Raw genomic sequence first — 27153 nt, 5'->3', positions numbered from 1 at the left:
GAATTAGTCTGTCATTTGGGAATTTTTTAAAGCAACATCAGCTATGTACATTGCTAAACTGTGATTAACAGGCAGTGCTTCCTCTTACTCCGACCCATAACATGTGGCCAAACAGACGGATGTTTTTGTACTTCTGTACTGATCTCAGTATACCTGACCTAAACCTTGGAGGTATGTATTCTAAATTACAGTATATTATTGCTGGTTATTATGGTCCTCTCTGGATTCTGGACTACTTGTATGTGCTAAGCCCTACAGATGTACTGTAGCTTAATCACCATACGAGTTGAAGACATTTTGATCTACAGTATTTCTTCACATTGTAGAGGGGAAAATGCCTGATTCCAAAATATCCTTGTGGAATGGGTTCTTCCTCAGCCGCTAACACTTTCTCGGTCCAAGTTTTAACCCACAGCTGGTGGAGAGGTGACGTACAGGGTGAGGCAGACTGTAACTTCCCTTCTGAATGAATGTATCAGACCTGTGATGCCCCCAGACCTTACCAAGTCAAGCTGCAACTGCCCTGAACTCAAACTTACACTCCATTGTCCTACATGATTACGGCTGTCAGATTTCTGGTTGAAAAATTGCAGTCATAGTTAGTTAAAGGGCTGGTTTTGATGCAACATGCCTTCCAAAGCAGGGCGGCAATACAGAAGAGACGCTGTGGGTCCTGCTGGGTTTTTTGAAGGCAAGCACGATGGAGGAGGGGCCGGGCCAAATTTGAGTTGGTGTGGTGACCCCGTGAGTGAATGGTGTTGCCACTTGGCGTACAGCTTCCCATAACCGCTCAACTATAAAAAGCTGTTGTTGTGTCTTCTTTACAACCTTATACATGGTGGACTGAATCAAGCGATTGTGCTGGTTCTGTCATAATCTATTTGATATTAAATTGTTTTATGAGTATCAGTGGTTCATGCCTTAGCCTTTCGTACTAGGGACTGCCACTAATTGTTTCTGAACTAGAAGGTTTAATTACATTGTACCTAAGAAAGCATGTTTGTGCTGAGGGAATATGGATCAGCTACTGTGGATGATTCTTAAAGAGAAACCTTTGTAAAATTATAAAGTGCGACAGTATTTCTTCAGTCATGAATGGCCTTTTACTGGGCTGAGTTGTAGGTGTGCTAAAGCATGCATACAATGGGAGCATGTTTCCTATACGATTAACTAATATAATTGTGCTGCCGTGAGTGTCTGGCTCTTTTGCGTTGGGCCTAGAATAGGTCAGAATGGTTTTGGCAAAATGACTGTCACGCTCGATAGCCTGGTGGTTAGGGCACTGGCATGGGAAGTGGGAGACCCAGGCTATAGCCCCCGCTCTGTCTGATCCAAAAATCTTATGGTTAAGGCACTGGGCTGGGACTCAGGATATATGGGTTCGGTCCCCAGCAATGTCTCTGGCTTCAGGACAGCTGCTCTCAGTTGCTGTAGCTTAGTGAGTAGAGAACTGGACAGGGACTAAGGAGACATGGGGGGGTGTAGTCTCAGTTCTGCCACTAGCCTGCTCGGTGGCCTTGGGCATTTCCCTTCGCCCTCTGTAAAGTGGAGATAGTGGTATTGATCTCCTTTGCAGAGCACTTTGAGATCTGCTGCTGAAAAGTGCTGCCTAAAAGCTAAGTACTATTACTAGTAATCGGTTTGGATTAACGGGTCAGACTTGAAAGAACATCAGCCTCCAATGTTGGGGGAATTCCTAACACAGCCCTCTTTTGGAACCTATTTTTTTCCATCTTTAGTTGAACTTCAAATAGAGATTTCTGTGTCCTCAAACACCTAGATCCATAGATGCACAGAGAACAGCAGGAAACGCTTACATTCTAGAATCAAAGAAAAGCCACAGTGGGAAGGCCTTCCCCTTAACAATTTGCATCAGGAGAAATTGTGTCCTTTTCTGACGCAAAGAAGAGACTCCATTGGCTTCCATAGTTCTTGGTGATGTATCAAAATTATAAACTCTTTGGAGCAATGACCATGGCTATGTATATGTTTAGCACCTAACACAATAGCGCCCTAATCCTGACTGGAACCTTTGAGTGCCACTATAATACTAACAATCCTATATCCCAGACAGCCTCCTGATCAGTAAATTCTTCAAGAGGCGTGACATGAGAGGTGGAGCGGGTTGATTATCTCTTTCTTGAGCTACAATTACTACCTGCTAATAAAACAAAGAAAGACGAGGTCTTTCCTTTTATTCTGTGTAAGTGTGTCTGTGATCTTAAACGTATAATTTATATCTGAGAAATTACTGGCTACCTTTCATTTTTTATGTTAAGACCTTCCAGCTGACACTTGTGAATTGACTCTTCTACCAAAAGGAAATGCTGTAGGACATGTTAAGTGTTACACAAATTGGTGGTTAAAATAAAAAGGCCTCCAGGGTAGACCTGGGAAGCAAATCAAAGAATGTTCCTAAAGATAAGAGTCTTTTTCAAAGGTTGGAATGTTAATAATGGGGAGTTTGCTTACCTTGGCAGTTACGATACACGCATGCTGAAAGCCATGCAGGAGGATTTCAGCTAATGGAACAATTCACTGGCATTCCGTGTTGATAAATGCCAAGTAATGAACATTGGAAAACATAATCCCATCCATGGAAAATGATGGGGTCAAAATTAGCTGTTACCAGTCCATAAAGAGATCTTGGAGCCATTGCGGATAGTTCTCTGAAAACATCCACTTAGGGTGCAGCGGGAGTCAAAAAAAAATAACATAATGTTGGGAATCATTAGGAAAGGGATAGAAAATAAGTCAGTAAATATCATAATGCCACTGTGGTCCTCCCATACCTTGAATCCTGTGTGCAGTTCTGGTTGCCCCATCTCAGAAAGATATATTAGAAATGGAAGAGGTACAGAGAAGTGCAGCACGATGATTAGGGGCATGGAATAGCTTCTATGTGAGAGATTAAAAAGCCTGGGATTGTCTAGCTTGAAAAAGAGATGACTAAGCAGGTTTATGATAGAAGTCTGTAAAATCATGGCAGGTGTGGAGAAAGTGAATAAGGAAGTGTTATTTACTCCTTCTCGTAACACAAGAACTAGGAGTCACCCAATGAAATTAATGGGCAGCAGGACAAAAGGACGTATTTCTTCACACAACATAGTCAACCTTGGAACTGGTTGCCGGGGGATGTTGTGAAGGCCAAAACTATAACTTGGTTAAAACAGAATTAGACACCTCTATGCAGGATAGGTCCATCAATGGCTATTAGCCAAGATGGTCAGGGATGCGACCCCATGCTCTGGGTGTCCCTAAGCCTCTGACTGCCAGAAGCTGGGAGTGGATGACAAAGGATGGATCACTCAATAATTGCCCTGTTCTGTGCATTCTCTCTGGGGCACTTGGCACTGGCCACTGTCGGCAGACAGGACACTGGGCTGGATGGACCATTGGTCTGACGCAGTGTGGCCGTTCTTATGTTCTAAGCCTTTCTGGATCCAGCTGGCCTGATTCACCTCTCACTTTGTAACAGAGCATACCAGCCCTTTAAGGATTGTAAAGTGAACCCACATGGGCCTGTACCAGGATTTCCTGGGACAGACAATGCTCTTCCTGATGAGGTGAAGTGGTCTCAGGGAAGCAGTCAGGACATCATGGTCCTGACTTTGGTTTTAGCCCCTGAGGCTGGTCTTCCGTGAATCGGAGGAGCTGGAACTTCCGAGGAATCAGGTTGGTCCCTTATGCTTCCAGCCAAGCTCTGTCTCTCAGAACTAGGAATCAGTGCCCCTAGTCACTCCTGGAAAGTGCAGGGCAGGTTGGTTTGTTTACCTATGTCTTATTTATTTTGGAAGACTTGGCTGATCTGGTTGTTTTGATAAGGCTTAGATAAAGAACACAGATGAGGAACTGACAAGTGCCCAGTACCCACCTTCTTTGTACAACCTGCCACATGCAGACTTCCCAAAGCATCCCAGCCAAGGAAACTTCTGTTGTTCTTGTGGCTATTGTTTATTATAGGCAGGTTTCAAGCATTTGTTGGGGTTTTTTTTTAATTATTTTTGTATTTGTTTCTATGTTTCTTTTTATTTGGCTGGCCACAAATGGCCTAGGTAGCAAGGTCCTCAAACACCTTCTTTAATTAAAAGAGAAGAGGGAGACTCTTATAAAAAAGGGGAAGGAAATGAATGCATTGGCAGGTGGGAGGATACTCCTACCAGGTGGCCCAGAGACAAGATAACCCACAAGGAAGGCACTAGAAACTTAGAGCTAGAGGTGGAAGGCCCACAGCAACAGAGGTTCTCCTATGGTATTAGCAAATCCTGCAAGAGCCCAAAGTGGAACCCAGATATCCTGAGTTCCAGGCCATTTTATGAAGCACAAGACCATCCTTTCATCAGTCAGCCAATATTGAGTATATTGCTCTAAAATTAAAAGACTTCTGCATGGCTTTGTTTGAGAAAGTGGCAGTTTTAAAATTTCCTAAAGTGTTGTGAAGCACTAGTGGTAGATTATTGGCTAGGTAGGAAGGTTAGTGTCTGTGTGTGATTAGATAAAGAGTGCCACATTTATCCCATTAACAAAATGCTTGTTACATTACTAATGCTGAAACCAGAGACTTAAAAAACTTTTCCTGCTTTCCGTACAAAATCGATGTGTTGCTGTTTTATTCTGGGAAAAATTCAGGTAAAATTTTCAGAATATACAGTCTATGGCATGTTTATACCTGCTGGGTTCTTCGGTGTGAATTTAAAGAGACTGAAGCAAGGTGAAATATCTTGATGTCTTAATGCAATTTTCATAAAATGTTTGCTTTCTCCTCCACGTTTTGTGCATTTGGCGGACCGTTTTTGAAGCTTGTGCATGGTATAAATGTAACAGTTCAATTGTTGAATAGAAAAGAAACCCAATGGTAAAAGATTGCAGACTAACTTTTTCCTCACGAAAAAGAAATTGTGGTGCTGTAAAATTGTTCTTTGATTATAGAGCATTTTAAGTAAATTGGGGTGTGTCAGCCAATCAGAGAGTAGTAATGCTGCAGAGTTAAAGGGATCTGTTTGTATGGTTTTCCCATTTATGCAGTCTCTGGTCTGACTGGCTCAGGCACTCACAATTTTGAAAATGTTTGCTGGCAGCACAGCAGAAGTTGAAAACTCCAAAATGGCAGTGAATGATCTCACCGCACATTAAGCGGTGGGGGCTATTGTCTGGCTTATTGGAAATGGTGTGTGCCCCTTTAAGTGCTAGAGTGCCAGGGAGTGATTTTCAGCTGCAGTGGCAGCCCAGGTCAGCATGACTCATTTCCCCCCCAGAAAAGAGGGGGAACTATATAGGTCCATGCCAGTTCAGGAAAAGCCCTCATTTCCCAGGACCTGGTGGAGCAACACCCACTCTCTTACTCACGGAAGTGGTAAAATACCAGGTTTCCTCAGGATGCGCTGTGGGCATTGCGCTAGTTGTTTCTTTCTCAGGGGACTGGGAAGGAATTTTCCCCGCACTGCCCGATTGGCCAAGGTGAAGCAGGTCCGGGGATTGCTTAGTTGGGTGAACATAAAACGGGAGCTAGGTTATGATGTTGCAACTCATTATGTAAATGTGCGGCGGGTGTCCAGTGCAGATAAAATGGATTGGGAAGGGATTTAAAAGAGGTATTCTTTACAGGAGCAGAAACAGGGGGCTCAGGGCTCCCATGACAGGTATGACAGGGAGTCAGCCCCTCCTCCTTTATATCCCATTGCTTAACCCTCTTTCAGGGGGGAGGGGGACGGGGAGGTGAAGTCCCCACAGCGCGTTGGCTGGGGACCAGGATGGGTGATGGGGAGGGCTGACAGAAGCTGTGCATTGAAATGATTATGGAATGACCTGCACAGTGCTCTTTTATTGGCCAGGTACTCCCAGACATTTAAGAATAAAACTGCACTCTAATTAAATCACATCCAGTGTCTCCTGTCCTGTTTCCAGCAGAACAGGGACAATAAGAACACGGAGGGAAAAGAGTTGGGAATGGCCGACAGGGGATGGATCTCTTGATGATTACCTGTTCTGTTCATTTCCTCTGGGGCACCTGGCATTGGCCACTGGCAGAAGACAGGATACCGGGATAGATGGACCTTTGGTCTGACCCTGTATGGCTCTTCTTATGTTCTTATGAGACAGAGGCCTGACTCTGTTATGCTACTTTAGGCAACTGTGGGGGGATAAGTAGGCCTTAGAGTGGTTGGAAACATCGCCCTGAAAATACCTCCGATGCAAGGAGCCTCCTTGGGCAGCATGTGGTGGAATTAAGGTCTATATGCGAGCTCTGTTTCCAGCCCCTGGCATAAGGAGTGAATCAGGAGCAGGCACTATGGCTAATCGCTGCTTATCAGGCCCCAAGGGAGCCATCAGAAGCGAAGTTTAATTTAAAGCATCTCTGAGGCTGCTCTAAATTACATCTAGGGTTGGGAAAACCCATGCCAGGTCCCAGAATAGGACCCACCTGGTCTGACTATCGGGGAGCGTTACCAGAAACAGCTCAGTATCTCTATGCCAAGATACTAGTATCATACACCATGCCATAGGGGTAAAAGACAAAACTGATTCAGACACAGGGAGAGAAGTTAGGTGCAGAAGAACATGAGATGGAAGAATCACATTATCCAGCCTTTTCAAGGGCAGATTGAAGAGAAGTTGGAGAGGAAGGTGCCTCAGATCCCAGCAAACTGTGATAAGTAGTTAAGAAAGATGTTGCATTTGGTTTAGTGATGGATCAGTGAAATCAGGAAAGACAAAAAAAGGGGGGTGGGGGCGGAGCCACCATCTTGTGAAAGAGCATCCACACAACCAAGAGTACCAACACAACACATAGTATATTATAATTTAAATGAAAGTGAGTTTTGTGAAATGTATTCACTTGAACATACACAAAATCCAAGTTGTTGGAAACAAATGCTGTGTAAGTTATGTGAGAGGGGGACCTTTTGCCATCTTCCACATACTCGGCCTGGTGCAGGGAAAAAGCCAGTTAAGATCAAGGCATTTTCATTTGCTCTGTCACAGAGCATATATAAAAACTAGGGATTACGAATGCAAATATTTCTATTTTTCAGCCACCCAGAAACAAGTGCTCATGGCTGAAGTATTTCATTTGTAGGGGGGAAAAGAGAAGGTATAGAGAAGGTTAATTCAAATATATATTGAATGCTTTTAACATTGTTCTCTTTATGAAAAATTTCAAACAGCCTCCAGCAGAGGGACATGTGCAGTCTTAAAGGGTTGTTCATGGCATGAATTTGCTTTTGTGAGGCTAGATAAGGCTTTTTTAAAATTTGTCTTTTTACATCCATTCTTGTAAAATAACAAAGAGAGATAGTTTGGCAAATAAAGTGAATACAGCATGCGAAGGCATGCTTCTTATTGATTCTGTGGGGTTTGGTAAATTGAGTTGGAGACGCAACGGTGCTGTTTTACAATTTTCATTTTGTAATATTATTGATAACTTAGGCTTATTCCACAGGAGATGGGGCTTGAATTCCAAATGTAGCAAGCGGAGCCCTGTCATTGTAAACATTATATGCAATGGCCAATACGATAGTGAATGATTCTTTCAATTGAAATGTTAGAAATAGTACAGCTGCAAATTCTTCATATGAGTTAGGCAGGGGACTGTATTTGTGTGAAAATCATTCAATTGGCAACAATAGATAGAACAATATTCAGAACATGAAGGTTGCTCAGTTAATTACTCAAAAATCAAGAAATCTCAAAGTTAAGGGTTTACCTGAAACCTTAATCCAGCAAATGCTGATGCTCTGCGTCTGGTCTAGGAGCATCTTAGCTCACCAGTCCTATTTACCTTAGCTGGTATAAGGTCCTAGCTATTGAAGTTCTCCTTCAATGAGGTGCCTAAATGGACCTTTGACTCCCGCTGAAGATAATGGGCTAAATTCTCTTCTGGTGTAAATAGACAAAACTCCATTGAAGTCAATGGAACTGTGTCCTTTGACACCAACAGGGAACTCAGGTCATTGAGCTAATTTCTGTCCCCGTGATGCTACACATGGGCAGTGTGACAGATATGCCGGTATCCTGCAATGTCCTGGGCAAACCTTGTGGAATTAAACCATATTGAGTTGCATTTAGTACCTTTGGCGTCCATTGTATTGCAAATGCAAACCTCTGCGTACTGTTGAGATTCTCTCTGTGCTTTTCCCTTCTAGGTACTTGCTTTCACTGCTGTTGACACTTATGCAATTCACACCATTACAGATGCCACATACGCTGCCACCATATATATGTCCCAGAAGCTGGCATATTATGTCAATACAAGTAATTGCTGCCTGCTCAGACTGCCTTGATTAGTTTTTCATTATACAGTATAAACATGCAAGAGTAAATTTAAACCTGCTCGGCACATTACAGTACAAAACCTATATTTATGCAGCGGGTATGATGCACAGTTCTCTATTAGCACTTCTAGTATCTAGCTTGCATTAATGAATTTATCTCTTGAGCATTACGGGAAAGACAGTTGCTTTGTCCGGTTATGAATTAGCAGATACCAAATTGTATCAACTACAATAATTGAAAGAATGGGTCTTGAATGGAAGCTTTCTGTTACTCTATCATTAATGTTGTTGTCTGTATTATTGTTGAGCCTAGGAGACCTAATCATAGACCCAGAACCCATTTGTGCTAGGGCCTGTACAAACAAACAAACAGAACAAAATGACAGACCTGCTTCAAGGAGCTCACAATCTAAATATACGAGAGACAACAGATGGGGGAGCACAAGGAAACTGGGAGATGATATTGGTCAGTATGATAGGCAGTGGTCACAGCGCACAAACTTCCTACTTGATCTGAAGTTTTTAGTAGGCATGACCGCACAGGAGAGCTTGAAGAAGGGTTTTGACGGAGTACAATGACATGACTTTGGAGGTGTTTGCAGGGCGCTCATCCCAAGGATGAGGGGCAGTGTAGGAACCATAGTTTCTTGAAAAGTGACATACATTGGAGAGTGCTAGCAGTCTGGTGGGGCCTCAACCAGTTGGTAGCACATTATGTCAGCCCTAGGGACGTAGTATTTCCATAACTCCAAAGTTCAGTGCCTACAAAGAAGTAACAAATAGTTTAATAATAGCATTCATAAGATGGTATGCTCAAATTTTATTGTTCACTTATGTTTTAGGAATTCTGAATCTTTCATATTTATTGTCATGGTTTGTTTGTTTTTTTAATTTTGTTTTTGTTAATTTTTCAATGGCCCACTTTGAAAGAAACCCTCTTGCCAACTTGCTGAGACAGCCTAGATGCTTGCAAGTGGGCCCGGATTTCAAAAGAGCTCAGATCCCATTTAGGCACCTAAACAAGTGGCCCGATTTTCAAATGCACTCCGCACATTGGCTGTATGTTGGGTGCTCAGCTCCTTTGAAAATCTGTCCCCAAGTTTGGAAAACTTACCCTTTGGCTGCTTTGAAACGTTATTCCTTTGCTTGTATTATCTCATTCTTCTTATTATTTATAGGTATTAACATAGTGCCTAGAAGTCCTACCCATGAACCAGGATTCTTTGTGAAAAAGTTGGTCCCTGCCCAAGGAGCTTACAATCTAATTATAAAACAAGAGAGAACTGATACAGTCAGGGCAGTACACCAAAAGAATGTGGCAATATTGGTCATCATGACAGGCAGTGATCTCCACGTCCTAATTGTTGTCAAGTTTTTTATAGGCCTCACAGCAAAGGAGAGCTTTAAGGAGGTATTTGAGGGGTAAAATGCATTAGATCTGTGGATGTTTATTGGGGCAGCATGGGAGACAGCACAAAGGTGCTTGTTCGAAAATTTAACAAGCAGGTGATGGAGGACAGAACCATGGGCTGATCGGAAGCGGGAGTCAACATCTTGATAATGTACATGAGATGATAGATAGGGTGGGGATAGGCCATGAAAGACCTTGAAAGTGAAGAAAAGTAGCTTATGTTTGATGTAATAAAGAAGGAGGAGTCCATGAAGGCAGACAAAGAGAAGGGTGATGTGGCCCAAGCGATGGGTTAGGAAAAAGATCTTTGCAGGAGCATTCTGAATGGATATGAGTGGGGCAGGACTGCATTTGTCAAGGTCAGAGAAAAGGATGTTGCCATGAAAAAGGCACAAGGCAGAGAGAATTTTAGCTGTGCAGATGGGTAGGAAAGGCCGAATATTCTGTTTTGCAGAAAGAATCTACACAGGCTGGATGGAGAGCGGCCTGAGTCGAAGATGATACCCAGGCTACAGGCCGGAGTGACTGGTGGGATGGTGGTGTTATCCACACTGATTGAGAAAAGAGGCAACAGGGAGGGTTTTAGCCATGTTGGACTTCAGCTGGTGGCTAGACATCCACAAGAAGATGTCAAAAAGATAGGCCAAGATTTTAGTTTGGACAAAAGGAGACAGGTCTGAGGTAGGGAGAACTGTGAGTTGTCAGCATAGAGATGGTATTGAATTGTGTTTGCAGATGAGATTACCCAGAGATAATGTGTAGAGGGAGAGGAGAAAGAGTCCTCAATTAATTGTTCTTACAATAGCTAATCCAGGTATACAGACTCACTCACACACACCACGTCTGTTCTTTACATGCACTCTCATGCTGCAGAGATGTCTGGGATTCCTAAGTCATATTCCTGACTTTGATTAACACTATCAGACTGGTAACTTACCAAAAGATGAATCCATTATGTGTGTGTGGGGGGGGGGGGGGGGTTGGGCATTATCATAACCTTGTGCACAAAATGATGACAACAGCATGACCTTATACTTCAGTGAAGAATATGAAATTTCATATGCTTTACAGTTTACGCTCTCCTCTGTCATTACCAAAATTAATTTCCACATAAAAAATTCAGCCTGTGCATAGCATTATGCCTTAACTTTCATTGCTTCCTTCTCAGCAGAAAACTCTATAATATGAATGGATTTCTGCTGATAAATATAGTGGATCAGTCAGACTTTTAGAGAGGCAGTAGAAGAAAATGATGTGAGTGGAAGAGCAATTTCATGAACTGAGATGCTAAAGCTAGAGGGATGTATTTTCATAACATTATTTGCATCTGATTACATTCTGACACTTGATTTAGGTATTCAGACTCCACCTACATGACAAAATGTTTGAGTTGTTTCACCCATTTATAGAATCATACAATCATAGGACTGGAAGGGACCTCAAGAAGTCATCTAGTCCAGTCTCCTGCATTCATGGCAGGGCTAAGTATTATGTAGACCATCCCTGCCAGGTGTTTGTTCAACCTGCTCTTAAACATCTCCAATGCTGGAGATTCCACAACCTCCCTAGGCAATTTATTCAAGTGCTTAACTACCCTGACAGGAAGTTTTTCCTAATGTCCAACCTAAACCTTGCTTGCTGCAATTTAAGCCCATTGGGTATTGTCCTATCCTCAGAGGTTAAGGAGAACAATTTTTCTTCCTCCTCTTTGTAACGACTTTTTCTGTACTTGAAAACTGTCATGTCCCCTCTCAGTCTTTTTTTCTCCAGACTAAACCTACCCAGTTTTTTCAATCTTCCCTCATAGGTCATGTTTCCTAGACCTTTAATCAGTTTTGTTGCTCTTCTCTGGACTATCTCCAATTTTTCCACATCATTCCTGAAATATGGTATCCAGAACTGAACACAATACTCCAGTTGAGGCCTAATCGGTGCAGAGTAAAGTGGAAGAATTACTTTTCATGTCTTGCTTATAACACTCCTGCTAATACATCCCAGAATGATGTTTGAATTTTTTTGCAACAGTGTTACACTGTTGACTTATATTTAGCTTGTGGTCCATTATGAACCCTACATCCCTTTCCTCAGTACTCTTGTATGTGTACAACTGATTGTTCCTTCCTAAGTGGAGTACTTTGCATTTGTCCTTATTGAATTTCATCCTATTTACCTCGAACCATTTCTCCAGTTTGTTCAGATCATTTTGAATTGTAATCCTACCCTCCAAAGCACTTGCAACCATCCCAGCTTGGTATCATCCACAAGCTTTATAAGTCTACTCTCTATGCCATTATCTAAATCACTGATGAAGATATTGAACAGAACTGGACCCAGAAGTGATCCCTGTGGTAGCCCACTTGATATGCCCTTCCAGCTTGACTGTGAACCACTGATAACTACTCTCTGGGAATGGTTTTCCAACCACTTATGCACCCACCTTATAGTAGCTCCATCTAGGTTGCATTTCCCTAGTTTGTTTATGAGAAGGTTATGCAAAACCATATCAAAAGCCTTACTAAAGTCAAGATATACCACATCTACCACTTCCCCACATCCACAAGGCTTGTTAGAAACTTAAAAGATGGCAAAACTGCAACTTAAAAGATGGCAAAAAAATAACTACTATATTAAAAGACCAGTCAACATAAAAGAAAGAAAGCTCTTTGGTTGGTTTGACATGATTTGTTCTTGACAAATCCCTGCAGACTGTTACTTATCACCTTATTATCTTCTAGGTCTCTGCAAATTGATTTCTTAATTATTTGCCCCATTCTCTTTCTGGGCACTGAAGTTAAGATGACTGTTCTGTAATTCCCTGAGTTGTCCTTATTTCCCTTTTTATAGATGGGCACTATATTTGCCCTTTTCCAATCCTCTGGAATCTCTCCCATCTCCCATGACTTTTTGAAGATAATCGTTAATAGCTCAGATATCTCCTCAGTCAGTTCCTTGAGTATTCTAGGATGTATTTCATCAGGCCCTGGTGATTTGAAGACATTTAACTTGTCTATGTAATTTTTAACTTGTTCTTTCCCTATTTTAGCCTCTGATCCTACTTCATTTTCACTGGCATTCACTATGTTAGACATCCAATCGCTACTACACTTTTTTGGTGAAAACTTAAACAAAAATGTAATTTAGCGCTTCTACCATTTCCACATTTTCTTTGTTATTGTTTTTTCCCCCTCATTGAGTAATGGACCTACCCTGTCCTTGGTCTCCCTCTTGCTTCTAATGTATTATGCTCCGAGCTGCAGTACATAGATTTCCATGATAGCACATTCAAGCCCCCGTCCAGTGATCTGTGTAGCTGAGATACAAACTCTTTTATATTCACAGGTTAGGTTGGGGCATAACCTTCTTTAGATCATGGGGTCATGCACAGGGGTTACTCCAGTCTTGGGATAGCTGCAATTGTTAGGAAAATAAAAGTACAGTACAGTGACTTCAAGAGCAAGAAAGGTGGGAAGCTAATATCTTCTTCACCCAGCAGTGAACACAGTCCAGAAGGACACAGATATTTTCTCAGGGATCAGATCCAAATTGCCTAATGTTAGTTGCTAAAAAGATTTTTAAATTCCAGGCACTGATTTTTTATATCATTTGTTATCATTGCAAATGTACAAATTTTCTCTTTGGGCAACAACTATGGGTTCATTCTTAGCATTGATTTCATATAGTTGTTCCCAAAGTCCATGAACATTCACCCATGGAAACTGACAGGGAAATAGCTCAAGAAACCTTTTAAAATTCAGAATAAGCATAAATGTTGTGTCAATAGCTCACAATGCATGTTATGACAGAGACGCAGGAAAAGTAAGTGCTGTGTGCCTCATATTCACCATGCTCTGCAACCTGAAAGATGGCAAAAAAATAACTACTATATTAAAAGACGAGTCAACATAATGAAAAGTCCAACATTAACAGATATAGCATCCTCTTTTGTGGAGATGGCTAAGAGTGTGTTTATAAGGATGCCTACAAGTCAGGCAGCACAGCACTGAATCCTACAGAACATAATTAAAATGCAGATTGTAACAGGTTTATTCCACTAAAATATTTGAATAAATATAGATATGTTACACACACAACAAACCTGCATAAAAAGAACATTTTTACGATGAAAAGCCAAGCACTGAAAAGTTAGGAAACGCCAGTATTAAAGATGTCTGTGGTGTTCTCTCCCCACACCCCATCTCCTGGTCAGATCTGTCTCCTCTCCCTCAACCTCCCTCAAGTTGGGGATTGGTCCTGCTTTGAGCAGGGTTTGAAGTAGATGACTTCCTGAGGTCTCTTCCAACCCGGATCTTCTATGATTCTATGAACCTCCTTCCCCTGCCTCACTGGTTCCCAATCCCGTGTCCTTGCCAGGCCAGTTCCAGCGTGACCCAAGGCTACTCATCCAATTATCAGTCTCCTCTCTTCATCTACCTACTCCCAGTTCCCCCCCACACACACACACATTTCCCAACCCACAGTCTCTGTGGCTAGCTTGTCTCAGTCTCCCTGCCCCTCACCCCTGGCTCTTTGTCCCAATCTGCTCCCCCTTCCCCACCTGCATATCTGGCTCTTGTCCCCTCTGCAGTCAAATCAGGCAGCTTCCACCTCTCTGTCACAATCTCCCGGCTCTCAGGTCAGGTGCCCGGACCCAGCACAGCTCAGAGCAGCCCAGAGTTGCAATTAGAGGAGAAAGTCCTGCTTAGCTCTCGGCAGGAGCATGCCCATTGCAGATGGAATCTGTGGGGAATGTAGCTGCTAAACCCGGCATTTAAAGTCTCTGCTGAGCATGTGTGAACTGTAATTTTTCAAAGGCTTATAACTTAGTACCGAATGTGGGCAGATTTTCAAAAGGATGGCAAATTGTAAGTTCCTGCCACAAAGCCTCCTCCTTGACCACATAGCCAATCCATTCTCCGAAGCATGGAAGCGCTAGAGCTTTTCAAAGAAATTTTTAACATGGGGGAAAACGACTTTCTTTTCCCCGTCCTCAGTCTTGGAAACAGCTGACCCATTTTTGCTGAAATTAAAAATTAGCCTCAGCCCAAACTGTTGATGTTTGCCAAAGTTGCAAGCAACTAAAAACAGGGTCTTATAATGGGAAATGTTAGGCAACCCTAATAACAGGCAGAGCTATGTGTAATTTACTATGGACGTGAACGGTGCAGGCTCAATCCTCATGTGCATGCCTGTCAGACCAGCTACCATTCACTGCAGAAAGCTTCCTGGGAGTCTGCAGAGGGCTGGGATGAGACAGAGGGAAGGAGCCACATGGGTGGTAATCTTCCCAGAGGTGTCAATTCTGAGGAATGGACAGCTCCTGCCAGGGAGAGGATGGATGGCTGAGGGGCTCATTTCTCTGAAGACTCTTAATGGTGAGTGAGTTGGGGGATGGTGAAGAGTTGAAAAAGGGGGTTGAGAAGCACAGGCAGGGTGGGGCAGGTTTGTAATCGGGAAGCTTGAAAATACCCCTGTGGTTTCTGATCCAGGTTGTATCCAAAACCCAGAAAATACTCCAGGATCTGGTGGTCCCCAGGCCAGAAAAAAGGAGGCTGTGGTAATCAAGGTTTGACGTGACGAGGGCTTCGACAAGAGTTCTGGCTGAGTGGGCAGAGAGGAAAGCCTGGATTTTAGAGAAGGCGAGTAAGAAACACTAGCTGGTTTTGTGAATGGTTGGAATATGTAGGTCCAGTATGAGGACCAAGTCAAAGATAACACATAGATTAGAGACCTAAGTGGCTGGGATGATAGTGGTGGTCTCCACAGTGATGGAGAAAAGGGGAGAGGATAGGGATATTTCAAAAAAAGCAAGAGCCCAGTTTTGGCCATGAAGATGATGACTGGACACCCACAAAGAGATGTCAGAAAGATAGGCTGAGAGAGTAGATAGGATGAAGGGAGACGTTCATCAGTAGACAGGTAGATTTGCGAGGTGTGAGATTTAAGATGAAGTAATGCAGTATATAGTGACTAGCCAATGCACGCTTCTCTTCCAGCAGTGTTCTCATGTGCAGAAAGCAATACCTCACAGAATGCTTACAGATAGTATGGGCCTGATCCGAAACCCATTGACGTCAACAGGAAGGTTCTCACTGATTTCCGTGGGCTTGGATCAGGCTTCGTGTGAGTGAACGTTTGACAAGCAGGAGGAACAGGAGGAGGTTGGTAGGGGTTGCTGGGGGTTGGTAGGTCTCTTCTACTCCCAAATGTGGGGTGGCACCACAGTTATTTAAAACAACCCCAAAGGAGCTTATTAAGCTGTGTTTCTGAGGTGGGAATGACACTCACTCTAAAGGGAACAGGTGCACGCAGAGAGTTAGAAAGGAGAATGCTTATGCGCGGTTTGTATGCTGCCATCTCCAGTGCCAGCTCTGTGGCACCTCAATCTTTTCCCCTCCCCAGGATCTCGCTGAGCCATGCCACTGCCGGGCAGTGTGAGAGGAAGCTGCCTCAGGAAAGTTAAAGAAGGTTTTCAACTTTCAAAAAATAGCTCCCTGTCAAAAAAAAAATATTTGAAAGGTCTTTAGAACACTCACTTTTCCTCACCTCTGGTAAAGCTGCATAGGAGGAAAATAACAAGGGCTGTTTAAGAACTCCATGTGAGCAAGAAGCAATTAATCGCTGGTTGTATCCAGTGCCTTTTTACTCACATCCAGATACTTGGGAACATTTGCCTCTGCGGTAAAAGAAATGCTGCATTAGTCACAGTACAAAAGCTACTTGGTGAACGTCAGAGCCTTGTCCTCCTGCTGCCTTTACAGCTGCTAAGTGTCTTACGGCTTCCGACAAACCTGAACACACTGAACTGGATGTGAATGTGTGAAGATGTGCAAAATGGTTTTACATGTTTCCTCTTGTGCTGCCAATGAGATGTTTGTTTCTTTTCTTCTTCATCTTTTTTGTTTTGTTTTGTTTTTTAACTGCAGCTTGTTTAAAAGGTACAGAGAAGGGCAACAAAAATGATTAGGGGTATGAAACAGCTTTCATAGGAAGAGAGATTAACAAGACTGGGACTTTTCAGCTTGGAAAAGAGACGATTAAGGACGGATATGATACAGATCTCTAATATCTTGAGTGTTTTGGGAAAAGTGAATAAGGAAATGCTATTTACTCCTTCACATAACACACGAACTAGAGGTCACCCAATGAAATTAATAAGCAGAGTACTTCTTCTTTTGAAATTAACAAAACAGAGTACTTCTTCACACAATGCACAGTCAACCTGTGGAACTCTTTGCCAGGGGATGTTGTGAAGGCCAAAACTATAACAGGATTCAGAAAAGACCTACATAAGTTCCTTGGACAATAGGTCCATCAATGGCTATTAGCCAGGATGGGCAGGGGTGCAACCCTATGCTCTGAATGTCCCTAGCCTCTGTTTGCCAAAAGTTGGAAGTGGATGACAGGCGATGGATCATTTGATTACCTGCTGTGTTCATTCCCTCTGAAGAACCTGGCATTGGCCACTGTCGGAAGACAGAATACCGGGCTAGATGGACCATTGGTCTGACCCAGTATGGTTGTTCTTATATTCTTTATTAATTTTTATTCAGACAAGTTATTGGTGCAATTAGGAGAGGAGCCGAGGACAAGTCTAAATGTGATTTATGCCTCTCTACTGAACTTTTACTGTATTTTTAGAGAGGCTGGGGACTGCATGGTGGGTGGACAAAGAGTTTAAATAAAACCAGAGACAGACAAACATTTTATCTTTCACTGGTGTGTAAAAGTGCGCTTAAAATTTGTTGTTGGCTGTATTAAAATATTCTTTGCATTGCTTGTTTTGGCCAGAAATGGAAATACTACATCAAGGGGAAGGTGATTTTTCACTCAGCAAGTCTCTACTGGCCAAAACCCAAGAAGCTGTGGCAATCTCTAAAGAGAGCCTGATCTCATGAGATACGTGGCCTGGTTTCTAAGACCCAAGATATTTGGATAAACTTTTAAACTCCTGGATGTTTTTATGAACTGAAGCTCCTAACTCTTTTGATGTCTGCCTAGAACTAATATAACCCTGCTAATAACTAGGACATCTATAAAAAGCTGCCTTCCAAACAAGAATATTGCTTGCCCAATTAGCAATAATGGATTCACAGCCTTCCAGCTGATCCTGTAAGCCTTCTGTCACATAGGTAGTCATTCTCCTGAATACACATTACTGGGCTCAATACAGAGGTAACTGGTGAAATTTAAGGGCCTGTGTTATACAGGAGGTCAGACGGGATAATCTGCTTGTCCCTTCTGGCTTTAACTCTATGGGTAGGTCTGTAGAGTACAGACACTGCAAGCCCACCTAGCAGAGATATAAATAGCACTGTAGACAGTGAGGCACAGCTTAAGTGAGTAAAGACACGCCAGAACCTTACGGTATGCACATGGGTCACTCAAAACCCAAGCAGTGCTTCCCACATCTACACTGCTCTTTTTTAGCTCCCCCTTGCCAGATCCTTTCTCTTCTGCCTCCCCCCACCAGCCTTTTACTGTGGCGTGTAGCTCCACATACCCTACCTGCTCCCGTCATTGTAGACAAGGCCTATGAAGCGATGACTAGTTCCATTGCCGGCTCGTGTGTATTTCTGGGCAGGATGGGAGCTTTAGACTGTAAGCTCTTGGGGGCTGGGAGTTTCTCTTACTACGTGTTTGTACATCACCTTGCACAATGCCCCCCCCCCCCCCCAGTCTCGGTTAGGGCTTCTAGGCACTCTTCAAGAACAGTAATAATAGTCTTACCTTTAAATGGGGCTGAGATGGTCAAAACTTCTCACAATTGTGCTGGAGCAGTGAGCCACTGTTGATCTGTCGGTAGCTGCATTTGCCATAGCTGTGACCAAGAGGGTTGACAATATTTTTAGAAGATCCCAATAACATTTTAGCTATGGCAGGAGATGGGCAGATGGTGGTCAAGTTTATGTTGGCTGTTTTTTTAAGACCAACCTCACTTTGTAATCCCTTAATCACACATTCCCCCCAAGCTTCTAGCTGTGGGGACAGCATAACGAGTGTTACAGCACACAGCCAGTGCTAGCGGATAAGTGCTTACCTTAAATAACATGTATTATACAAATGATGAGACACTGGATTGATGGTGAGTTTTTCCCTAATGGACGGCATTGCTTCCTGGCCACTGAATGGGGCCATTTGATCTGTTCTTTTGTTTACAGAAACCATTTCATCCTCTCACTTAAATGTATCCATTTTTTAAATGAATAAAAATCATATCATCATTCACTAGTAAACAAACCAGGAATGAACTGCCTCTGTGCTTTCTTAACAAAAACACATTCACACTTTGAGAACTTCATTAATGAACCTGGTCGAGATTTCCCTTACTCTTGTGTACCGTAACTGTCTGCAGTGTTTCAACAATGGGTTAGGGAAAACATTCATGTCTGAGAATTGACCTAATTTTTGTTAAATGGCATTATCTGATGAAAGCAACATAGGCAACAATGGCATGAACTTTCCATGGAAATGCACCTCAGCATCATCTAATTGCCTTATTACTCAGTGATAGATTTATGCAAGAGACTCATGAAGGTTGCTTGTAATGCAGTCTGGGTTTTCCATTTCATTTACTAAGAAAACCTTGTTTATTTACAGTATTGACTGAGTATTAAAGCACTACTCTATGATACTTAAAAGGGCTTTCTGTTGTCGTCTTGATTGCTACGATCGTCATTAACTTGTCACTGCAGTTATTCAGTATGAAAGAGTGGTGGTTCATGAATAGCGTTTAGAAATCATAATAAAATCAATTAGTTTAGCAGTGATGGGGACACACTACCTGTCATTCTCCAGATTTTTCCAGAGAGAATGGTACAATTCAGGCAACCCATGAGATGGCTGGGTCATTCATTGGTATGTACAGTGCCTCGGTCTTTGCTGAGATGAACCAACACCAGATTTTGTCCTTGTTGCATGAGCACAAAACTAGCCTCAGATGGCTTCCAGGGCGGTGCACATCTATGAGTCTAACCACTAGAAAAATAATTGCTGATGGGTTTTTATTTGCCACAAGAAATGCAGAATAACTAAGGATGATGCTGAGAATGTGAAACTATTTGTCTAATGAAGCAAATAATATAAAAAATGTAATTTTACTGACTACAAATGACATAACATGTAGTGTAAACCCTCACTCAATCCTTGCTTATTGCGTAGATTGGGAGGAGAACTAGGATAGCGGAATGAAGATTATGTATTTTTGGTGTTCATTTTATTTCTTTCAGTTTCATTAGAGCTTGGCTTTATTTCGTTGCAAAGAGTGCTAGAATTATTTCTGCAAACAGGTTTTAAAAGTTACTAAGGGCTACATGGGAACTAGACACCCATGCAAGAGAGCATAAGAACTATTCCTGCACAGACCTTGGGTCTGAGCACATAAAGGTAAATGGGGCTAACCTACGTTGTAGGTGCTTATATATCCCCCATTGTTATTGTATCTGAGCACTTCACATCATGAAATACAGTTATCTTCACGATCGCCCGGGAGCTAGGACAGGTTCATTATCCTCATTTTGAAGGTAAGGGTGATTTTCAAAAGCATGGGTGGGAAGTAGATGCTCTTCCTCCAGTGACTTCCAGTGGGAGTTGGGTGCCTATATATACCCAGGTGTGTTTGAAATTCTTCCCCTGTGGGACTTGCCCAGGGTCACACAGGAAGACAGTGGCAGAGCAGGAAGTTGAGTCCCAGGCAAGCACTTGAGCCATGGGACAGTCCTTCTTCTCTGGAATGACTAGGTGAAGTGGCCGTTTACTTCCTCCCTGGAGACGGTAGATAGGGAGTGAGCAGAGCTCTAGCACTACCACCCCCTACTGGCCAGCAGAGCGGGGCCCATGCAGAAAGGTTTGTAGTATATGGAAAGCAATTGCACTTCAGAGGTCTCTCTCTGACTCATTATGACCCTTGGGCAGCTTCCTCAAAATGAACAATCTAACCCTAAATTGACATTTCTGTGACATTACCCATGGCACAAATTGGACTGTTGAACAGCTGTGTCTCCTCAATTCTCTAACCTGGAGTGCCTTTTACACTGCTTCACTGTGAAAGCAACCACTCCTGGTCTGCTCACAGACAGCCTCCAGCATGTAAATCACTCCCAGCTCTACTGTATGAGTGCCATCGCCAGCCACCCAGGAACTACACTGCAGGGCAACACCAGCAAACTCCCTGTCCCAGACTTCCCCCAGAAATGTACGTCTTGTACTGCCCAGCCTCTCCTCGACAATCCCAGCTAACAAAGGTCCATCATTTATTAATAGGAAATGATATGCACAAATCTCGTTATCCCAAATGGATTTTCCCACCATTTCAAGCCAAACACGCTGGTTTAGGTAAAACAGTAAAACAAGTATTAACTACAGAAAGATAGATTTTAGGTGATTACAAGTGCTGAGCTGCAAAAGTCAGAATTGGTTGCAAGAAAATAAAACGTAAAACACAATTAATATCTAACTTAACAACTAAATGAATTTAAAGCAAAGGTTTCTCTCACCACATGCTTTAGCAGACTTACTGGTTGGATTTGTTTCAGTCAAAACTCCTCCCACAGTTGAGTGTTAATGTTCTTGTCTTTCAGGTGTTCTTGATGCCATTGGCAGAGAGAAAGGGGAGGAGTCTTTTGGGGTGTCTGTTACCCTTTCTTATTGTTCTTTTTCTTTGAAAATCACCTCCAGCTGAGGTTCAGGAGACAGACGATCTGGAGGGATGGGAACTTACAGCTGTCTCTTGGCCAAAATGTAGATTTCTCTCTCACCTTTTTTCTTGCCAAAGAATGCCACCAACCAGGTGACAGTCCATTTGATTTTGTTGACATCTGTCTGAGACATCAGTTTGCCTTTTGTTATTGAAGAACTGGTTTGTGCCTGGTTTTTTAAACTTGGAACATGTCTTAGTAATGTTATACAGTAGAAAGTTATAACTTTACATACAATGTTGCCCCACACAATATTTTACCAGGACAATATTGATCAGCAAATTATGAGTTTTCAAATGATCTCACAAGGCATACTTTGTAGAAAATGTATCATAATCTTGTAAAAGAGGTGAACGTAAGGGTACAGATTGACACAATTTCCTTAGAGACAAATGTAGGAGTCTAGTGCATACACATACACATACACATACACTACTTTATTAAATATTTTCCTCAACTAAGTGTGGAGGTCTCCTGTCTAAACTTCATTGAATCTCCTTATTTATATTTTTTCTGGTGTTCAGTCCTAGTGATGCTATTGCAGTACATTTTATCCATCACTGACAGAGATGTAATTTTAGTTTCTGGCACAATATGTCTATATTGCCATACCTTTGCTGATTGCTACAGTTCTATTTCTGAGAGTCATCATTTGCATTAATGTATTTAATACTTGCTGTAAAGTTAGGATTAGAGTTAAGATCCGTAATTTTTTATTCAGTTATTTCCTGGTTGTTTTGGCTAAGCGTTGAGGGACAAATCTTTTCCTTCTCGTGTGAAAGGTCAGGAACACATATCCTGACCCACTCCCAGTCCCTTGCATAACTCCCTCACGGAAGCCTGCAGAGCTGCAGGACTGGGGATGGAAACCCCACAGGTCCATGGTCTATAAAAACAAGGGAAGAAGAGTTGCTGCTACTCCAAGGAGCAGTGATTTACAATAATTTACTACCTCATTGGTGGCGACAGTGCTCAGTGGGAACATGCCACATTGGGTTGATATCTGCCTTATTCCGATTTCTCCACCATCTAATCACATTCATCTCCTCTGTGCAAAGCAGAGCTCCGCATAGCAGCTATTCTGTGCCGTGTGGGGGAATTCTGCAGGACAGCTGTCATGTCCATGTGTGTCTGCTACTGATACCCTTTCTGCAAAGCATCTATGGGTAGGAGCAGGAGAAGGCATGTGGATTCTAGTGTGGATAGTTACTGGCTAGTCAGTACTGGCTGGATAGGCAGAAGGATACTGGACTGCCCAGATGCCTCTCTTCCTTACACCCCCAAAATCATCCTCTAGCAGTGTTTGTAATACACCTATGTCAAAATCCACTCATGAGAATTGGCTCAAGCTTTAGTCTTTGAACAAATGGGCACAACTCCAACAACGTCAGCGGAATTGAGGTTGCTTATACCAGGGCTGAATTTGGCCCTTGGGACTGAATTTTCTTGACGCACAAAGGCTGAACCACTACTCTTGCGAAATGAACTGGGACCAAAGACTAAATTAAACATCTAAACCAGAGCTGAGTGACAGTTCCAGTGATTGCATCGGAAAATGTGATACAATTGAAATGTCATAAATGGCTATATCACATCACGTAAAGTGAAAACTAAGACAACAGCAAAAAAAACTAGGGATGATGGCAAAGGATTCAGAGCAGCTCTGCTTTCGTTCTTTTCATCCACATTACAGGAATTCATCACTTTGGATTATTTTGGTCCCATGGAGTCATAGAACCATAGGGTTAGAAGGGACCGCAAAGGTCATCTAAGCTAACTCCCTGCCAAGATGTGGGATTTGTTGTGTTTAAACCACCCAAGGCAGATGGCTATCCAGCCTCCTTTTGAAAACCTCCGGTGAAGGAGCTTCCACAAGCTCCCCAGGGGTCTGTTCCATTGTCCTACTGTTCTTATAGTTAGGAAGTTTTCCTGAGATTTAATTTAAAAATGTAACCCTTCTGCCAGATGGAGCCAGCAGCAACAAGGGCCGGGTTCAGCATCTAGTGGTTCCTTTTCAACAATACAACACAAAACCGGCTCAAGCCCTCACCCAGTGACCTGGGACAATTACTCCCGGCACCTCTGAGAGGCAATATTTCCCCTCTTGCAAGCACAGAGTTTGAGTGTAGTAAAAACTTTTAATAAAAGGAGGGAAGTAATGCAGCATTAATTTAGGAAAACACCGCAGCTAGGGTTTATGAACATAAACCACGAGGAAAAGACCCACTCCCAAATAAGCTGGACAGTGTCCTTTTCCCTTCAGGTTCTTAAGTCCAGCAACCCAAAAGTCCCTTTCACATGCCCATCCTTTCTCTGCACCCCACTCACAGTTGCTGTCCTTGGCCAGTGCAGCCCCAGAGTTCAGAGGTTCATCCACAGAGTTCACCTCCCAGGAGTGAAGGAGTGTATGTGTGGAGGCACCTCACACACTCCACTGTTCGGGCACTCGCTCGTCGCCCCAACAACAGATTGCCGCGAATCTCTGCGGGGCTCTGCTCTGGCCCTCTCTGCAAGCTGCCCTGCTAGCCGCGTGCCACACCTCTCTGCCAGCCGCTCTGCCGGCCGCGTCTCTCCACCAGTTTGAACCCATTGCTTCTTTTCCTGCCCTCTGTGCCAAGATAGTAAAACTTTTCTCCACCATTTTTATGGCAGCCTTTCAACTATTTGAAGACCGCTACTATGTCCCCCCTTAATCTCCTCGTTTCCAAACGAAACATACTCAGTTCCTTCTACCTTTGCTTGTATGGCTTGCATTCCGTCCCTTTGATCAGGGCTTAAATTCAGCCAGAGGTGGTCAGAGCAGAGCTTCCATAAATATTTTCAAACCTTTACTCCAACCTTGTTACCCGGGGTTTTCAGAACCCACAGCAGGGGCAACTTAACTATTTCACTCCTGGTGGTGTCAGGAATAAATCAATGGGAACACAGTGATTCTGTCTGATAAAAGATGAATGCAAGTAAGTGTGCTCTATCTAAAACTGGAGTTTATTAGATATAAGCACACACAGACATAAGCAATAGGTTTAGAACATCCCAGATATTTACCTAAACTCTAGAACGGTATTGCGTAATTAACAGCAGGTTTGCAATGGCCAGTTGCTCACCCACTGAGGAGAAAAGGTGTCAGGAAAAACATCTCTCAAGCTGGCTTCAGAGGACTGCTCCAAAGTACATTCTATAGCTAGTCCTTTTTATAACTAACTTCTACAAAACACATAGGTCATAATGACCCCTACTGGATCATCCCTTTTCCTAACTTTCAATAAACTTCTAATATCAGAGGCGTCTAGACTCAAGGTTTCCATCCACTCATCTTTTCTCAGTCTCAGTTACTTACTTTTCTCTCCCCTCCTTCCATTCTGATAACAGAAACTGCTTGCTAGATTTTGACCTTGAATCTAAAAGCCTGCTTTCCAATTAACCCTTAACTATGTGCTGTTCTATTTTATTAATTCATGGTGGCTGAATGCACATCCAATGGTTGCAATTGGCTTGATCACATTCTGGGGTACTCACATCCCTCAAATCCAGGGTGACAGCCTGCTAGTGTTGCAGTTCTCAATTGGAGGTCTGTGGCCCTCTAGAGAGAGTTTCAGGGGTCCACGGGGCCCTGCAGCTGAAGCCTTGAGGCCCAGCACACCTCCCACTGGGCTGAAGCCCCAGTGCCTGCCTTGGAAATAGGGTATGTGGTGGGTTCCAGGAAATGGCCTATAAGAATTTAAGCCCGGCCTTTGATGATCTTTGTCACTCGCCTCTGGATCCTTTCCTGTTTCTCTACAGCCTTTCTATACAGCGGTGACCAAAATCGGACATGGCACCACTCTATGCAACTGGAGTGCCATCACCTCTCGTGGCTTCCATGCTATGCCTCTGGTAATACAACCTACAATGGCATTTGCAGTTTTTGCAACAGCATCACATTTCGGACTCATGTTGCGGTTTTGATTCACCACAACTCCCACATCCTCCTAAGCAGTGCTGCTGCCAAGCCAGCTATCCCCAATTCTGTATTTGTGCATTTGGTTTTTCTTTGAAATGTAATGGGGCAGTATAATAACCTTATGTTAACTTGGAGAGCTTTATGTTGAAAGTGAGACACCAATGATAGATGATATTGAACAAGATTGTTAATGAAATGTAACAGCCTGCTAACTGTAAATCAGATTAGATGCATAGTGTATGCAAGGCCATTCCCTTTAGAGCATGCATATAACTAAGTATTTAGCAAGGAAGAACTCATTCGCAGTTTTTGTTTTATTGAGGGAAAAAAATGGGATTGCTACATATCTATTTATTTTTATTATTTATTACTATTATTTATTTATTATTTATTAATGTATTGATTTTAACTAAATCACTAAATGCTGCCACAGATACGTATAGGAATGATGCAATACATTCATTTCGATTAGCCCTCATTAACTAAAGACATGTTTGCCTAATTTATCTGAGTCAATGCGGACGATTTGTGGGTGCAATCAATAGGCCAAGTACGCTGGATTAAGGAAGCATTTAGTCTATATAAACATAACCGTTCATGTGATATAATCAATATTTAAATGTCCCATGGGATTAATTTGTCAAAAAAACACTACTGGTTGAAACCTTTTAGAGGGCGGAGTGCCAGTATATTTCTTAGCAAACAGTCAAAGAATAAACGGCTTTTCATCAACGACAGGGAGAAGGTGTTTTCAGGACATCATAATAAAGTGTTGCCAGGTGTTTACACTACACTTTCGCTGATGTCAGGAAGCTGTTCTACCCTTTTTCCTTCACACCAGTGACCTAAAATTTCTAAACATTAAAAGATAACTGCAAAAAGATGTCAGTACAAAGTTGCCTTGCTTTGGAATTGTGTATGCTTTGGTAGGCTATGTAAAGGTAACTAGATGTTAACTACAGGATAATTATAATTAATAAATGCCCGTAGGGTGATTCCACTTCTCAAAGCTTTGCTAGTGTTCATAAGCTATTAGAGTTGCTCTTCTTGCAGTTTAGGACATAAGCAGAGCTCCTTAAATGAATTTCAGCTGGATGTAGGTTGGGCAAACTGATCTGGATGAAATAAGAAGCCTCCTTTTAAAACTTTTATCCAAAACACAATTGGAACCCAACTTCTGTTGAGTTTCAGAAACATTAGATTAATCTTCCCTCCTTCCCCGCATCCTTTCACCCAGATCGTGCCAATGAGCTCGGCATGGATAGACTCTTGCACCTATGTGAAAGTTACTTGACATTAACGTAAACATATTACATAGAGTACTTGTGGCACCTTAGAGACTAACAAATTTATTTGAGCATAAGCTTTCATGGGCTAAAACCCACTTCATTGGATGCATCGTGGGTTTTAGCCCACGAAAGCTTATGCTCAAATAAATTTTTCAGTCTCTAAGGCCTGGTCCCCACTAAGCCCCCACTTCGGACTAAGGTACGCAAATTCAGCTACGTTAATAACATAGCTGAATTCGAAGTACCTTAGTCCGAACTTTCTGCAGGTCCAGACGCGGCAGGGAGGCTCCCCCGTCGATGCCGCGTACTCCTCTCGCCGAGCTGGAGTACGGGCATCGACGGCGAGCACTTCCGGGATCGATCCGGGATCGATTTATTACGTCTTAACCAGACGCGATAAATCGATCCCAGAACATCGATTGCCTGCCGCCGGACCCTCCGGTAAGTGAAGACGTACCCTAAGGTGTCACAAGTACTCCTGTTCTTTTTGCTGATACAGAATAACATGGCTACCACTCTGAAACATATTACACAGAGGCTATCTACTGTG

The 27153-nt window shown here is 42.7% G+C and overlaps 1 protein-coding gene across 2 annotated transcripts in view; it reads left to right on the top strand.

Annotated features, from left to right (window-relative positions):
* Positions 1 to 27153, top strand: part of MDGA2 (MAM domain containing glycosylphosphatidylinositol anchor 2) — a 619444-nt gene that overhangs the window by 532114 nt on the left and 60177 nt on the right. The gene's annotated exons all lie outside the window — the stretch shown is intronic.

The sequence above is a fragment of the Trachemys scripta genome, chromosome 4, assembly GCF_013100865.1.
Source record: "Trachemys scripta elegans isolate TJP31775 chromosome 4, CAS_Tse_1.0, whole genome shotgun sequence".
In the NCBI taxonomy this organism is placed as follows: domain Eukaryota; kingdom Metazoa; phylum Chordata; order Testudines; family Emydidae; genus Trachemys; species Trachemys scripta.
The sequence above is the reverse complement of the archived record's forward strand: the minus strand, read 5'-3'. Positions and strand labels throughout refer to the sequence as shown.